This window comes from Cervus elaphus, chromosome 32 (assembly GCF_910594005.1).
Source record: "Cervus elaphus chromosome 32, mCerEla1.1, whole genome shotgun sequence".
Taxonomy (NCBI): Eukaryota; Metazoa; Chordata; class Mammalia; order Artiodactyla; family Cervidae; genus Cervus; species Cervus elaphus.
In genome coordinates this window covers 31,432,682-31,449,163 of record NC_057846.1, presented here as the reverse complement: position 1 = coordinate 31,449,163, position 16,482 = coordinate 31,432,682, and the positions used below count along the sequence as shown (strand labels likewise).

The 16,482-nt window shown below is 43.8% G+C and overlaps 1 protein-coding gene across 7 annotated transcripts in view; it reads left to right on the top strand.

Moving 5' to 3' along the window:
• Positions 1 to 1,224: 1,224 nt before the first annotated feature.
• TRMT9B (tRNA methyltransferase 9B (putative)) overlaps positions 1,225 to 16,482 on the top strand; it is a 67,221-nt gene continuing 51,963 nt past the window's right edge. For 4 of the 7 annotated variants that reach the window (XM_043893831.1, XM_043893824.1, XM_043893830.1 and 1 more), the window contains exon 1: positions 2,259 to 3,059. The gene's annotated coding sequence lies outside the window, so the exon portion shown is untranslated. The other 3 variants (XM_043893828.1, XM_043893827.1, XM_043893825.1) reach the window with 3 other exon arrangements.

The following is a 16,482-nucleotide window of genomic DNA, read 5'->3' as shown; positions in this document are numbered from 1 at the left end:
TAGACCATAAGTTCTACGAGGGTACGGATTTTATGTGTTTTGCTCACCACTGTTTTCCTAGCATAGTGCCTGGCACATAATAGATGTTCAATGAATATTTGTTGAAAAAAATGAACAAATACTTTCAAAAGTTAGTGATAAGTGTTATAGGAGGTACATAGACAAAGACCACTAAAGTCTCAGGACAGGGTGATTAGTTTCAAATAAAAGCTGAAAGTTTTCAAAGAAGAGATGGTTTTGAAAGTCAGGAGATGGAATTAAACAATATAATCACATAGGAGAGAAGGAATAGGACATAAACAAGTAAAGTAGAAACAATTACAAGAGAGGGAAGTAGGTAAATAAAAGTATTGCAAGACTGATGGTAGATGGTGGCTGCCAGTGGGATACGAAGGGCCAGGAGAAGCAAAGAGTTTGAAGGTGAAACCAGGGGAGTCAGAGGATGGGATTCACAGAGAAATGCAAAGAGAAGCTGGATGAGGTCATGGAGGGCATAGGACCTCAGATTCAAAATGTACCGCGGTCACTCCGCAGGGGATGTCAAGCAAGCTGCTGGCAATATGGGTTGGGAGGTTTATGCAAAGACCAGCACTTGAGACACCTTCACAGAGATTCTGTTTGCAGTCATCAAAGTGGATGAGGCTGTCCAGGGAACGATGACAGAGAAAAGCAGAGAACCAGGACAGGCGCTTGAGAAATGTTGAGATTATCCGCAGAGTTATTTTTTACGTAGTTCAGGAAGACGGAGAGGCCCATAAAACCCACTTATACACGCAGCTTTGTCTCCTGCTGCCCTGTTAGAAAAGCCCAAGGAACACCCCAGTATCCAGTATGGCTGCCACATCCAAGGAAACAGTGCAGTTCTAACTCCACTGAATGGGAACAAAAATGAGCAGGGGCACTTCTGTGGGCTGGCATTCTGCTCAAGAAGAACATGTATCATCAGACTCACGATTCTTCCCCTTTTAAATACAAAACGGAGTTTACATAAAAAGGAAATGTCAATTTGATTACCCTTGGGCATTAAGACAGAGATGCCCAAGCCAAGTTTCCCAATATAGCAGGGCACTAGAAAACTATTCCAGAATCACAAGCTATATCTGCTGAGCTCCTCTTGGTAGTGCCTTAAATAACATCATCGAGGTGTTACATGAGAGGTGTAGTTGGGTCCCCACAGAAAACTGTGCCTGGAAATACAACTCAACTCATCTCCATCCCATAGGGTCAGGAGTGTCAAGCTCAAACACAAGAAGGGGCAGAACAGTTACTCAACATTTTACTTTTCCAATATTCAGTTCAGTTCAGCCGCTCAGTCCTGTCCGACTCTTTGCGACCCCATGAAGCGCAGCACGCCAGGCCTCCCTGTCCATCACCAACTCCTGGAGTCCACCCAAACCCATGTCCATCCAGTCAGTGATGCCATCCAACCATCTCATCTTCTGTAGTCCCGTTCTCCTCCTGCCCTCAATCTTTCCCAGCATCAGGATCTTTTCAAATTCAGTTCAGTTTCCAATATTGGGTATCCGCATTTTAAAGTCACAGGCCTCTGAAGATTATTAAGTTGTTGGACCAGGAGAAGGACCTGATAGAAAGTAGCAAGCGCTATTGTTACAGAAGTGTGGGGGCGGGGGGGGGGGGCGGCTGGGGAGGGAGGAATCTGTGTCCAACTTTCCGCAGAAACTTTCAACCTAAGTTCCATCCCTTCTTCTGACAGATGCGACTGTGATGGGTCTAGTTTTGCAGACTCGACGGGTCTTTTGGCTCACAGATTCCGAAGGCCATGTGAGTGAAAAGATCTGGAGAGTGCGAGCAGGGGCACCTGGGACTGAACCCCTCTGACCTCCGGTTTTGAAGATACCCAATGGGGACCTCTCGGTGGCAGAAGGTGGTTGCCAGGATCAAATGAGAAAAGACGCGCTGAAACGTCACGCTGCTGTCACCCAGGTACGGCGTTGCTGCGCTCCAGGTGTGCTCGCCTCGGCCTCCCCACGGAGGACGGGCCGCGCCGGGAGACACCGACTAGAGCGCCGGGAGGAGGCAAGAAGGTCACCCCCCTCCCCGGGCCAGGCGGCGCGGCAGAGCCTCACTTCCCCGGCGCGTTCGGGCGGGGCGTTCCCAGGGGACCGGGCCGAGAGGCGGCACTCCCCGGGATCCGCTCTGCGCCCGCCGCCGCCCTCCCGGCCCGGAGGCGCCGCCGACCCGGGTCCCCAGGCCGCCGGAGCTCGCGCACCGCCCCGAGAGGTGAGGGCGGGTCGGGGAGGCGGGGACAGAGGTGGGGGCGGGGAGCCGCGCCGATCGTCCGGAGGCCCGCGAGCCCAGGGAAGCTCGCACCCGGGCCGCGGCGAGGGGAAGCGCTGGCGGAGGGACGGCCCCGGGCTCTGCCCCAGGCCTCCGGGGGCCGCGCGGCAACTTCTCTTTGGAAGCCCCGGGGGCGCGCGGGCGCGCGCTCCCATGGGGGCACGCGCGTCCCCGGAGCCCGGCTCCCCCGCGCGCCCTCCGTCTGTCTTTTTTTTCCCCCCCATCGCCTTCATTCTCACACTCTAAAGTAGGTCACCGGTTGGAAGTTACACCCGATGCAGACCCTGGCTTTGATGCAAAGGCAGCTTTTCCGCCTCGGCTTCGGGGCGTGGGGGGTGGGGCGCGAAATGCATTGCAACTATTCGGTTCCGTAGAGCTGCCCGCCCCCATACCTCGCGGCCAGCGCCGGCGACCGTGGCGTTGACCGTGGTCCGCAGAGTGGGGAGGCGGGGAGCCTCCCTTCCACCCTAGTTGGGCCGGCCCCGCGCCTGTCCTCCCCGCCTCGGGTCCGGAGGAGGGGGCGCGACAGGTCGCCTCCCGAGCTCTCCGGCGTCCGCGTCCCTGGTCTGACCGCCTGGGGTGAGTGCCTGTTCTTCCGCGGTCACTCCAGTCGCCGAGGGTGACCTGCTTACCTTGAAAACTTAGACGTGGTCCTAACAGCGGAGCCTGGCTTGCAGGAAGGGACTGCCGGGATGGGCTTCGGATGTGACACCAGATAAATCAGAACCCAGAGCTGCAGGCGACCTGTTTCGTGTCTAAAGGTGAAAATGAATTTGTGTTTTCCTGGAGTACACGTGTATCTTTCCCTTTGGAGGCTATCACTTGGGAATTGATTTTTAACTAGCTGGAGGCGATAAACGAACATAACTGGAAGCCAGAAAGTTTGTCAGGGAATATTTTTTAGTTGGTCTGGAAGAACTTATAGAAATAGTCCAAGCTGATGTCAAAAATACAGTTTAAGAAAGAATATCAAAACGGCACGGGCAGAATTTGTGTAGTATTTGCTCGAAGTGTCCTTACATGTTATCTGAGTTCTTTGTGATAAATGTTCTAGGCGTGCGATGCATAGAAAGGGGGTTCGGTTGTGAAGAACTAATGCAAAGGTAAAGCTTTATATTGGCATGTCTGCATGCATTTAAATGTACACAGAATGTTTCCTGTGGGCGAAAAGCTGGAACGCAGCTATGTCATTTGAGTTTAAGGTTACTTGCAATAATACAGGTTAACAGTTGGCTTTTAACTCCTTGTTTCAGGAGCTGAAGTACTATTATTCATGTGACTCATTAGCACAGCGAATCCTTGACATTTCTGACTGATGAACGGTTAATCTGTCTTGAAGTTTAGGAAGGAACAATTGTAGGTTTTTCTGTCCTGATGCCCGGCTGGAAACGCAGTATGAAGGAGTCTCCAGGGATGGTGAGGGCTACTCTAGAGCAGCTCAGAGGGAAAGATCATTTGAAGAGAATGAAAGCGACTCCCTGGAGGCCCTTGATTGCCCATAACTTCTTTTAAAGTGGACCCTGACAGGTTGGAAAGGATCTATCTCCTCACCAAGGAAACTGCTTTCTTAATGCATTCGGTCAGATTTGAGAGGCGGGCTCTCTATAGACTCTTCTCTTAGTTCAAAAGAAATCCTTTTCTAGGAAGATTCAATTAATGAAATGATGTTCTTTGGAAATACTTTGTCCTTTTGTGTGTCTGTCTTAATATAGCAAAAACATCAAGGTTTTAATAAGATTTTATTTACTGGAGGGATGGGAAATGAAAAATGCCATGTCCTCATGGTTAACTCCGCCTTAAAGCAGAGGGGCAGTGGTGGTGGTTTGGGCTGCTTTCCCAATACATCTTAACCCTCTGTGTACGTATATCTTCTAAAGCCAAATCCTAATGGGGATTAAGAGGACTGTAAAGAAAGTATTAATACTTTCAGTATTTCTGATAGATGGAAACGGGGATATTTATATTCATTCCACTTATAAAGAATTCATATGCGCCTTTAGAAAACATGTGTCCAAAATTTGAGCCACATTATGATGAACACATTATTATCACTACCTTGAAGAAGACAGACAGGGCCAGACAAACTTGGCAATAAACAGGATCTCAGTGCTGAGGAAGAAATGCAACTAAATCCTGTGTTTACTGCATGTTGATGTTCCGATTCGTATTTTAAATGGGAACTGAATCAGCTCTCACTGTGATTTAGCCCTTCTATGAAGTATCGTTGCGATTAAGCTGTCAGCACTTGCCTGTGTAGTCTTCTGCTTTTAAGCGTAGATAAATTAGGACGCATTCTGAGGAGAGTGGCAGGAAAGGATGAAAACTGTGTGGTGATTTACTTAAGGACAGACAGAAGGAGCTAAATATGGAGGCTGATTCTGGTGCAGCTTGGTTGGTGGTCAGGCTGGAAGTTTGGGGGTGCTAACTGACCCACTGAACATCCCTTAGCCTGTGTGATTCTCTTCTCTTAATGTCATCGGACAGACTGAACCTCTAGCTAAGAGGTGTCCAAGAGGAGTTGCACCACTCACTTTGGGTACTCCCTTTCCAAACATAGAAACTTCTAACCGCTTGGAGTTTGAGCTCCATCACCTGGAATGAATTGCCGCTCTGAACCATTTCCTCATCTGTGAAATGGGAATAATATTTCCTAACTAAGGTGGTATGTGCCTGCATGCTAAGTCGCTTCAGTGGTGTCTGCCTCTTTGTGACCCTATGGACTGTAGCCCATCAGGCTCCTCTGTCCGTGGGATTCTCCAGGCAAGAATACTGGAGTGGCTTGCCATGCCCACCTCCTGGGGATCTTCCCGACCCAGGGGTCAAACCCACATCTCTTATGTCTCCTGCAACAGCAGACGGGTTCTTTACCACTAGCGCCACCTAGAAGCCCCACTAAGGTGGTAGTCGGAGCAAATGGAATAACTGGTGTAAAATGCACATTGTGAGCTGTCTTACAAGAAAGAGAAATATTATGGCTTAAATCTCATCTCCTAGGACTGCAGAGGGGTTGCTGTGTAATTGATGGTAGAACTGAGTATTTGGGTAACTCATTCTCCTGTCCTGGTAAACTTACTATACTTTTGTACAATACACTACAGGGTACAATAGACTCTTAGTAATCAGTGTTTGGGGGAGGATTAGAGGCTTACACCATCAAGCCTGCATCCCCTCCCCCATGGACAGACCACTGGCTTACCTAGCTGAACGAAGTTATGTGTGGTGGCTCTGAGAGGTAATGATGAGGTAGCAGGGGGAGGAAGGAGATGAAATTCTAGAATCAAATTTAAATCTTTTATAAACTAGCTTCTGTTAATGTCATTAAAGTGTGGTTCTCATAAAATGATAAGAGTCCATAGTTTTCTCCTGGGCAGGTACATACTTAGAAATGGAGTAGCTGGGGCTGAAGCAGCAATATGACTGATGCAGGGTTTTATTCATTGAGCATCCCTAAGTCACCTGAGGCACCATGCTAAAGCCTTCAGGATGCAAGAAAAGCAGATGTAACCCCTCTGGAAGCATGGCTGCTGGTCACCACACAGGTAAACCTATCATTATACCTGTGCTGAGTGCTATGCAGGAAACACGTCAAGGGAGGAGACGGGAATTTGACCTGTGGCGGGAGGGAGGTCAGGAATGTGTGCTTTAGGAAGTGATACTGGGGTTGGGAAGGATTAAAGCCCAGTGAACAACACCTGCAGAGGTTCTGTGCGCTTGCTGTGTGCAGGTTTCCTGATGAGGAGAGAGCTAGCAGCAGACAGAACAGATATCTTTGCCGAGGGGGGCAGTGGTGTGTGAGTGGGGCTTGAACAGCAGGCTGGGCTGGGAGACACGCTTGCTTTTCTTTTACATTAAGAATTACATCTCCCACTGAAATGTTGTGAAGTAATTAGCCTCCAACTAATAAAAAAAAAAAAAAAAAAGAATTACATCTCCATAGAGTCTTAATTGTTTTGTGTAAACAGCTCAGGATTTGTTTTTCTTACAGATTACTGAATTATAAAAAAACATACTGACAATCTTTTTTTTTTAAGCTGCTCAGAACCTAAACCAATATTTACCATAATTGACTAGTTTGTCAACTCTTTGCATTATTAATTGTCTGACTTTAAAGCCATCTGGATTCATTTCCTTCTTAAAAATCTAATAGATTTTTGTTTAGAATACATATTTTGTATATTTCCAGCTGCATGCATGCTCAGTCATGTCCAACTCTTTGCAATTCCATGGACTATAATTTCTAGCTACTAGATTTCTTTTTATCTACCTATCTATTAAGAGAAAAAACACTATGTATAGATGGACTTGCCAGGTGGCGCTAGTGGTAAAGAAGCTGCCTGCCAGTGCAGGAGATTTGAGACATGGGTTCTATCCCTGGGTCTGGAAGATCCCCTGGAAAGAGGGCACGGTAATCCACTCTAATATTCTTGCCTGGAGAATGTATGGACAGAGGAGCCCAGCGGGCTTCAGTCCATGGCGTCACAAAGAGTTGGACACGACTGAAGTGACTTAGCACGTACACGTGTATAGGATAGCTGGAAATAGACAAAACATATGTATTTATCCAGTTTGAATCTGTCTATTCAAGAGCTGATGGAGTCGCTTGATTTCCTCCTGTGGAAAGTGCCCCTGAGTCTGCATCTGAGACCCCCTGAGCCCAGCTCTGTGACACCGGCAGGTCCGACAGGGCACCGCCCAAGCCAGGTCACGTGAGGAAGCTGGCAGAGGACAGTTGTCACCAGTGCCTGCTTTTATTTGGTTTGTTATTTCCTCTTCTCTTCTCTCTTCCCTTCTTTTTCCTTCCTCTCTCCCCTCCTTGTTATTTTTCCTTTCATGTTTTTCTTTTTCTTTTTTCTTTTTCTCCAAAGTCTCATGATTATTTCTAAGCCTTTATGCTGTGGCCTCATCCCCTGGCCCTAAGAGTGGTGCCAATTTGGGGAGTCCTTGGTGGCGAGGCCAGTGACTTCTCCCTGGCCCTCAAGGAGTCCCTGTGGAGGTCACAACCATTTTCCCTTCCGTGGTTCTCTCCAGGCTTAATGTACTGTCCTGGGCACTGAAGGCTGCCATCTTTCCTTTGTCTTGTTTTAATGTCATGGTGTAGATAAGAGAAACGATCCCAGCTATTTTAAGCAGAACGGGGTTTCATATGGGAAGTTGGTGCTCACAGGAAAGCTGGAAGGAAAAACTGCGGCTTAGAGAGGAGAGGCTGCAGGCTGGGCTGGAGGGGCGAGTCCCAGATAGCTCTGCGGAGCCGGCCTCCTAGAGTTGCTGCCGTCATCGCCCAAGTCTGGAGGCTGGGAATCGAAGCCACCACCTGAGCTGCTGACATCAAGCTCACTCTCTGAGCTGTGTTCCAGTGATCAGAGAAGCTGCTACAAAGCGCCACTTCATGCAGGAAGCTAGTAACGGAACCTGGTTACCAAGGACAGAAACAAGCCAGCGAACATCTTCCTTAGACACCCTCTACCTCGCTTATCATCCAGGTCCTCTCACTTGGCAGAACCTGAGCTGCGCCCAGAGCCCTGGCTGCAAGGGACTCTGGGAAATATACTGATGGTTTTCCAGCCTAGAGACAGAGGAAGGCACACCTGGAGGAGACCAGAATGGATGCTGTGCGACACTCCCTTTCCAGCGCTTACTGGAAACAGATTTCATCAGAGACTCAGCTAGGATATTTCATTCAAAGCAGAGAGATGATATATTGTAAGAATCGAAAAAGGATCCAGTTGCTAACCAATTTGCATTTCAAGCAGATGGATGTTATAGTCATTACAGATGAAATTGCTAGAAAAAGCATCAAGCAAATAAGTCACTAAAATTCCTAAGCACCTACCCCTTCCTGTGGTGGTTCTATTTGAATATGAAATAATCTTCTTTTGTTTCAGTTTCGTAATCGAGGTAAAATACCAAGAAAATGATTTTTAAAAGCTCCTCCCCCTCCCCACCCAAGTTCCAGAAAGCCTATCTACTTAGTGAAGAGCAATACAAAGGAGGAACTAGGGTCTGCTCAGCAATATAATAGCTTCTGGAAGGCTGGTTCTTTCATTAAATGAATTATCTATGTGGCTGTGTTTCTACTGAATCTTTCTTTGCTCTGGAACTTTAATTTTTATTTTTTAGAGGATTAAATAGAGAAATGTCCTGTTAATTGGAGATTAAAATAAGAGTATGCTTGAATTCACTCTAATTACTTATTTCATACTCTGAGCCTTGTCAGATTTTTTTTTTTTTAGTTATTAAAGTAAATATGACTGAAAGTGAAAGTGAGTCGCTCCGTCATGTCCAACTCTTTGCGACCCCATGAACTCTATACAGTCCATGAATTCTCCAGGCAAGAATACTGGAGTGGGTAGCCTTTCCCTTCTTCAGGGAATCTTTCCAACCCAGGGATCGAACCCAGGTCTCCCACATTGCAGGCAGATTCTTCACCAGCTGAGGCACAAGGGAAGCCCAAGAATACTGGAGTGGGTAGCCTATCCCTTCTCCAACAGATCTTCCCAACCCAGGAATTGAACCAGGGCCTCCTGCATTGCAGGCAGATTCTTTACCAACTGAGCTATCAGGGAAGCCCTGATTTGAAGATCAAATATGATTCAGTCTTTATAATTCCTAAGTAACACATTATCATTTATTTGTACTCAGAAATTATATTAGCACATCTAGGTCTTGATTATTCAATGAAATCATTTTATATTTGCTTCTGATATTTGAACCTAAAAATTAGAGAAGAGTAGCTGAGGGAGATGGAGTTACTTAGTGAATTTTAGTCTAATACATACATAATTTCTAATTGATTTTCATGTCTCAAAAGGTGAGAGTTCATTCAGAGATCTGCTCTGGTAGGTAATGAAAACATTTAAATGCAGAATTACAAATGTTGCCTGGGATAAACCACACTATCATATTATAGGTCCACTGATGACAGCAAGAGTTTAGCCACTCGGCCCCATGTCATCATAAATAAACACATCAAAATAAAAATAGTACTCTTTCTCTGTAAATGCAGCTTCAGGACAAATGCATTCTCTTTCACAGTGAGCCCCCAACTAAGCCCATTTACAGTATTTTCTCAGGAAGGAACTAGTTGAATCTAACCTTAATCAGATTCACTGTGAGGAATAATAAGTGGTATTCACCTTTGTATGTTACAGTAACACACAAATGACCTAATTGCAACTTATCCCAACCCTCCTTTTTTTCTCTCTCTCATTCCTATTTGAGTAAATATTCAAGAGAAAAATCTGGCTTTTTCCTCCCTCTGGGCTATAAGCATGATGAGTTCTTGTCTTCAGCTATATGGAGCTTAAAGATTAAGTTATAAGCTACAACTCTGTTTTGTTTTGTTTTGTTTTTTTAAGATTGAAAATCAAAATGGTCTTTTGATTTGCCAAGTGTATTATAGAGCAGAAGAACATCCAAATCTTAAATCACTGGTTAGATCACTGATGTGCCAAGTTGAATCAGGGATCTGGGAAGAGAGAACATGGGGTTGTGATATATTTTTTAAGGCAAAATTTATATGACACACCCACAGCTAACATCATACTAAAACTGAAAATGGAAAGTTGTCCCTCTGAGATCAGGAACAAGGATGCCCACTCTCACCACACTTATTCAACATGGTATTGGAGAGAATTAGGCAAGAAAAATAAATAAAAAGCATCCAAATTGAAAAGGAAGAACTGTCACCATTTGCAGATGACATGATTTTATATATAGAAAACCCTAATGACCCCACCAAAAACTATTAGAAATAATAAACTATTAGAAGTAAAGCCTCAGGGTGCAACATCAACATGTAAAATTGTATTTTGCATTTCTGTACACTAGCAACAAACTAATATTAGTATTATGTGCTGCCAAAGTGCACACTAACAACAAACTAGCAGAAAGAGAAACTGAGAAAACAATCCCATTTATAGTCACAACAAAAAGAATAATATATCTAGGAATAAATTTAATCAAGGGAGTGTAAGACTTGCACCCTGAAAACTATAAGACATTACTGAAAGAAATCAAAAGAAGACACAAAGAAACTGAAAGATATTACATGCTCATGGACTGGAAGAATTAACATTGTTAAAATTTATGTATTATCTAAAATAATCTACAGGTTAAGTGCTGCTGCTGCTGCTAAGTCATTTCAGTCGTACCCCAGAGACAGCAGCCCACCAGGCTCCCCCGTCCCTGGGATTCTCAAGACAAGAACACTGGAGTGGGCTGCCATTTCCTTCTCCAATGTATGAAAGTGAAAAGTGAAAGTGAAGTCGCTCAGTCGTGTCCGACTCATGGCGACCCGATGGACTGCAACCTACCAGGCTCCTCCGTCCATGGGATTTTCCAGGCAAGAGTACTGGAGTGGGGTGCCATTGCCTTCTCCTACAGGTTAAGTGCAATACCTATCAAAATTTCAATATTTTTCACAGAAATAGAACCAAAACCCCTAAAATTTATTTAGAGCCACAAAAGATCCCAAATAAGCAATCCTGAGAAAAAAAAAAAATAAAGCTGGATTTGGTTTTAAATTACACTATAAAATTATACTGCCTGATTTTAAATTATACTATAAAAACACAGTAGTAAAAACAGCATGGTGTTGGCAGAAAAACAGACACACAGATCAATGGAACAGAATTGAGAGCCCAGAAATAAACCTATACACATATGGACAATTAATTTATGGCAAAAGAGCAAAGTATATACAAGGAGAAAGGACAGTCTCTTCAATAAATGTTCTTGGAAAAACTGCACAGCCACATGCAAAAGAATAAAATTATATTAGTCTTAAACCATACACAAATATAAACTCAAATTGTATTAAAGACTTGATATAAGACCTGAAACCATATAACTACTAGAAGAAAACATAGGCACTATTCTCTTTGCAGTTGGTCTTAGTAATGTCTTTCTGGGCATGTCTCCTCAGGCAAGGAGAACAAAATCAACCATGAAACAAGTGGGCCTACATCAAACTAAGAAGCCTCTTCACAGCAGAAGGAAACCACTAACAAAATGAAAAGACAGCCTAACAAATGGGAGAAGATATTTGCAAATCATGTATCCAATAAGGGGTTAATATCTAAAAAAATACTAAGAACTTCTACAACTCAACAATAAAAAGCCAAACAAACCAATTAAAACACAGGCAGAGGAGCTGAATAGACATTTTCCCAGAGAAGACATACAGGTGGCCAACAGGCACATGAAAATATGCCCAATATCACAAATTATCAGGGAAATGCAAATCAAAGCCACGATGAGGGATCACCTCATGGCCATTAAAATGGCTATTATCAAAAACACAAGAAATAACAAGTGTTGGAAAGACTGTGGAGAAAAGGAAGCCCACATAGACTGTTGGTGAGAATGTAAACCAGTGCAATCCCTTATGGAAAACAATACGAAGATTCTTCAAAAAATTAAGAAGAGCACTACCATATGATCCAGCAGTTCCACTCCTGGATATTTATTTAAAGAAACAAAAACACTAATTCTAAAAGATATATACACCATCACGTTCACTGTACTACTTACAATGGCCAATATATGGAAACAAAGGCCCGCTGATGGATGGATGGACAAAGATGTGCTTTATGTACACAACAGAATATCGCTTAGCCATAAAAAGATGCAGTCTTCCATTTATTACAACATTGACCTTGAACATATTATGGTAAGTGGAATAAGTTAGATGGAGAAAGACAAATACCATGTATTTTCACTCTTATGTGGAATATAGAACAAAACAAAATAAATGAACAAACCAAAGTAAAAAAACCACAAACAAACATACAGATACAGAGAACAGAGAAGTGGTTATGGGGTGGGAGGAGGACAAAGTGGGTCAAAGGATCAACGATACAATGATAGGAAACTAAACTTTTAGCGGTGAGCACACTGCAGTATATACAGAAGTCAAAATATAATGCTGTACACATGGAATGTATATAATGTTACAAGCCAGTATTACATCAATTTAAAAAAAAAAGAGGGTTTTAGTGTTTAAAGAAGTAAAGAGTTTGTACGAATGGAGGGCTGCTTTTGGTACTTCAGTCACTGTTTGGCAAGTAATCAGTACTTTTTTTAAAATGTGAAGGGCATCAAGAAAAGGCGAACCTCATTCTGATCAAGGATTTCAGTCCTATGACCACACGAAATTGAATTCAATTCCAAGGATCGGCTTGGAAGCAGATTTTACCCCAGAACCGCTAGCTGACAGCTCACCCTGGCTGATTATCTTGATCTCAGTCTTACCATAGTCGGAGCGGAAAACTCAGCCATGTTGTGCCAAACATCCAACCAACAGAGTTATGAGCAAATAAATAAGTGCTGTTTTAAATTAAAAAATAAAAATACTGGAGACTGTAGCATTCTCCAGGACACCGTGTTTATAATTAGAGTGATTCTAGAAAATGCAGGCACCTTCTAAATGTTGAGACGTTTCCAAATGAAGATGGCAATGCAATGATTTACGCAATCACGAAATAGAACCAGGGTGATCATGTGACTTACTATTCAACCTGGGACACTTTTGACAGCAAAAACGGGGAGCACTGCAGGCAGACCTTGTTATATTGTGCTTCATTTTATTGCACTTTGCAGATTTTGTGTTGCTTACAAACTGAAGGTTGGAGGTAGCCCTGCATCGAGCAAGTCTATCAGTGCCATTTCTCCAACAGCGTGTGTTCACTTTGTGCCTTTCTGTCACTTTTTGGTAATTCTCACAATATTTCACACTTTTTCGTTGTTATTATATTTGCTATGTTGATCTGTGATCAGTGATCTTTGATGTCACTACTGCAAAAAGATTAAGACTCACTGAAGGCTGAGGTGACAGTTGGCATTTTTAGCAATAGAGTATTTTTTAATTAAGATACATACATTTTTTATACATAATGCTATTGCACACTTCTAGACTACAGTATATTACAAACATAACTTTTATTGTAATGGGAACCAAAATCTCACGTTCTTCACTTCATTGCAATATTTGCTTTATTGCGGTGGTCTGGAACCGAACCCACAATATTTTCCAGGTCTGCCTGTGTTAATGAGTGCTCTGGGGAAAAGAAGCATGGGTGGGGACTGCCCCAGCAAGCCTGGACTTAAGATCTCACCCACGATTAAGGTGTTGTGTAGCATTATTGCATTGATTGCAATCGTGACTTTCATAAAACTTATCATTTTAACCATTTTTAAGTCTATAATTCAGTGGCAGTTCACACTGCTGTGCAATCATCATCATTCACCTCCAGAATGTTTCTCATCTTGCAAAGCTGAAACGACACCTATTAAACAGCAACTCCCCACTTACCTCTCCTCCCAGCTCCTGGCAACCACTGTTTCTACGAGTTTGACTACTCTAGGTACCTTTTATTAGTGGGATCACACAGTATTTGTCCTTTTGTGACTGCCTTATTTCACTTAGCAAAATATACATTGATGCTGTAGCATATATCAGAGTTGTACTTCTGTTTAAGGCTGAATAATATTTTTCTGTGGGTTTCCCTGTGGCTCGGTGGTAAAGAATCTGCCTGCCAATGCAGGAGATGCGTGTTAGATTCCTGGGTTGGAAGATCCCCTGGAGGAGGAAATGGCAACCCACTCCAGTATTCTTGCCTGGAGAATCCCACGGACAGAGGAGTCTGGCGGTCCATGGGGTGGGTGGAAATAGAGTTGGACACGGCTGAGCGACTAAACCACCCAAGTGTTCTTCTGTATGTATATGCATGTTATGTTAATTCATTCATCTCTAAGTGGATACTTGAGTCGCTTCCACCTTTGGCAGTTGTGAATAATGTTGCTATGGACATGGGTGTGCAAATCTCTCCACAAGCCCTTGCTTCCAGTTCTCTGGGGTATATATCCACCATATTGATTTTAAAATGAAGTTAAAAATGGAAGGGGAAAAGAACATTATTTCCTGTCAGGAACTTTTTCATTATACTTCTCCAGCATCATACTCTGTTGGGTGGAAGTCCAGCACCGTCTCTGCAGAATCCATCAGAGAAAGGAATCTGGGATCATCTGAACAAGCTGCCTGCTGATAAAAGCACCCAGGGTCTCGAATTCCATCTTCACACAAGGAAGCTAGCTCTTCTGTCACAACTGTCATAACGCGTTGACCACAGATGTTTCGAAGAGAAAAGGAGTGGCATCTAGAATGTCAGCACTGGAGTCAGGGAATAGCCTCCAGCAGCACAAATAACCAGAGGATCAATAGCATAAGGTCAAACAGAACTAGTCCACGTGACCAAACACATAACACAGGGGACCATGAACTTCCTGGAAACAGGCAACAAACCAATAACCACCTGTTGGCTTGGAAGCTGAGACAAAACGAGACAGGCAGCAGAATGTGGTCCTTCTACATAAGGACAAAAATTTTTCTTCCTTTGGCCATGAAAGTAGGTAATAATGTCAAGTTAGGGGTCTTGGGATGGACATGTACAGACTGCCTTATTTAAAATGGATAAACAACAAGGTCCCACTGTTAAGCACATGAAACTCTGCTCAATGTTATGTGGCAACCTGGATGAGAGGGGTGTTTGGGGGTCAAGGGACACATATAAATGTATGGCTGCATTCCTTCGCTGCTCACCTGAAACCATCACAACATTATTAATCAGCTACGTGCTATGCTTAGTCACTCAGTCGTGGCCAGCTCTGCAACCCCATGGACTGTAGCCCATCAGGCTCCTCTATCCATGGGGACTCTCCAGCCAAGAACACTAGCCAAGTGGGTAGCCTATCCCTACTCCAAGGGATCTTCCCAACCTAGGAATCGAACCAGGGTCTCCTGCATTGCAGGCAGATTCTTTACCAGCTGAGCTACCAGGGAAAGCCCTGATTCATTGGCTATACCCCAATACAAAATAAGAAAGTTAAAAAAAAAAAAGATGCATCTGATCTCAACTTATTAGTCCCTTTACGGAAATTGTTGTTATTTAGTCGCTCAGTCATGTCCTGACTCTTTTGCGACCCCATGGACTGTAGCCCGCAAGGCTCCTTTGTCCTGGGGTTCTCCATACAAGAATCCTGGAGTGGGTTGCCATTTCCTCCTCCAGGGGATCTTCCCGACCCAGGGATCAAACCCATGTCTCCTGCATTGGCAGGGAGTCTGTCTGAGCCAACAGGGAAGACCTTTATGGAAATTGAAGTATTAAAATATGACCTTTCATTTGAAATTTTTTAACTTGGTTTCCATTGGGAATTTATAGATCTGGACAGTAATACTGACATGTCTGGAACAAACAAGGAATTGCCACATTTGCTGGATGGGAATTGCTTCCTCTCTTGAAGTCTCACTGGCAGATACCAGCCTTCTGTAGAGTCAACCAAGAAATCTCATTCATCTGTAATAGCAGACTTGAAGAAACTTAATAAACTTTTGGTGATCAGTAGTAACTGAGCTTCAGAAAATACATCTGCAGAAGTTACCTGCCAGCCAGAGATGATAGCTGAGAGCCCAACAGTTGTTAAGGAGCATTAAGAAAAGAAGACCCAAAGTGAATATCTCATGGGCGCCAAAAATGAACAGCATCCACAAGTCTGCTTGCATTAGACCTCACTTGTATTGCTGAGTACCAAAAAATTATCAGGCAAATCCACACAAAAACCTGCACACACATGTTTATAACGCAAACATCCCAAATTCACAAATAGTCAAGATGTCCTCCAATAGGTGAATGGATAAACTGTCTGTTCATACAGTGGTATACTAGTCTATAGTAGTTTTTATTTTATTTTTTTTTGGCTGTAGCATGCACAACTTCCCTGACCAGGGATCGAACCCATGCCCCTTCCATTGGTGGTGTGGAGTCTTAACCACTGGGCCACCAGGGAAGTCCTGGAATATTATTCCATGATGAAAATAGCTATGGAGCTACAGAAAGACATGGAGAAGGAACTTTAAGTGCATAATTGCTAAGTCAATAAACCAGGCTGAAAAGGCTAAATTCTATATAATCCCAATTTTTTGACATCTGGGAACAACTACAAAGACAGTAAAAAGATCAGTGGTTGCCAGGGGTTTTTGGTGGGGGAAAAGAGGTGAATTAAGTGGACACAGAGGGTTTTATGGCAGTGAAACTATTCTGCATGGTATGTGGGTAATTGTGGATACATGACATGTTGCATGTGGCAAAACCCATAGTACACAATAATACAAACTGTGACGTCTGCTAC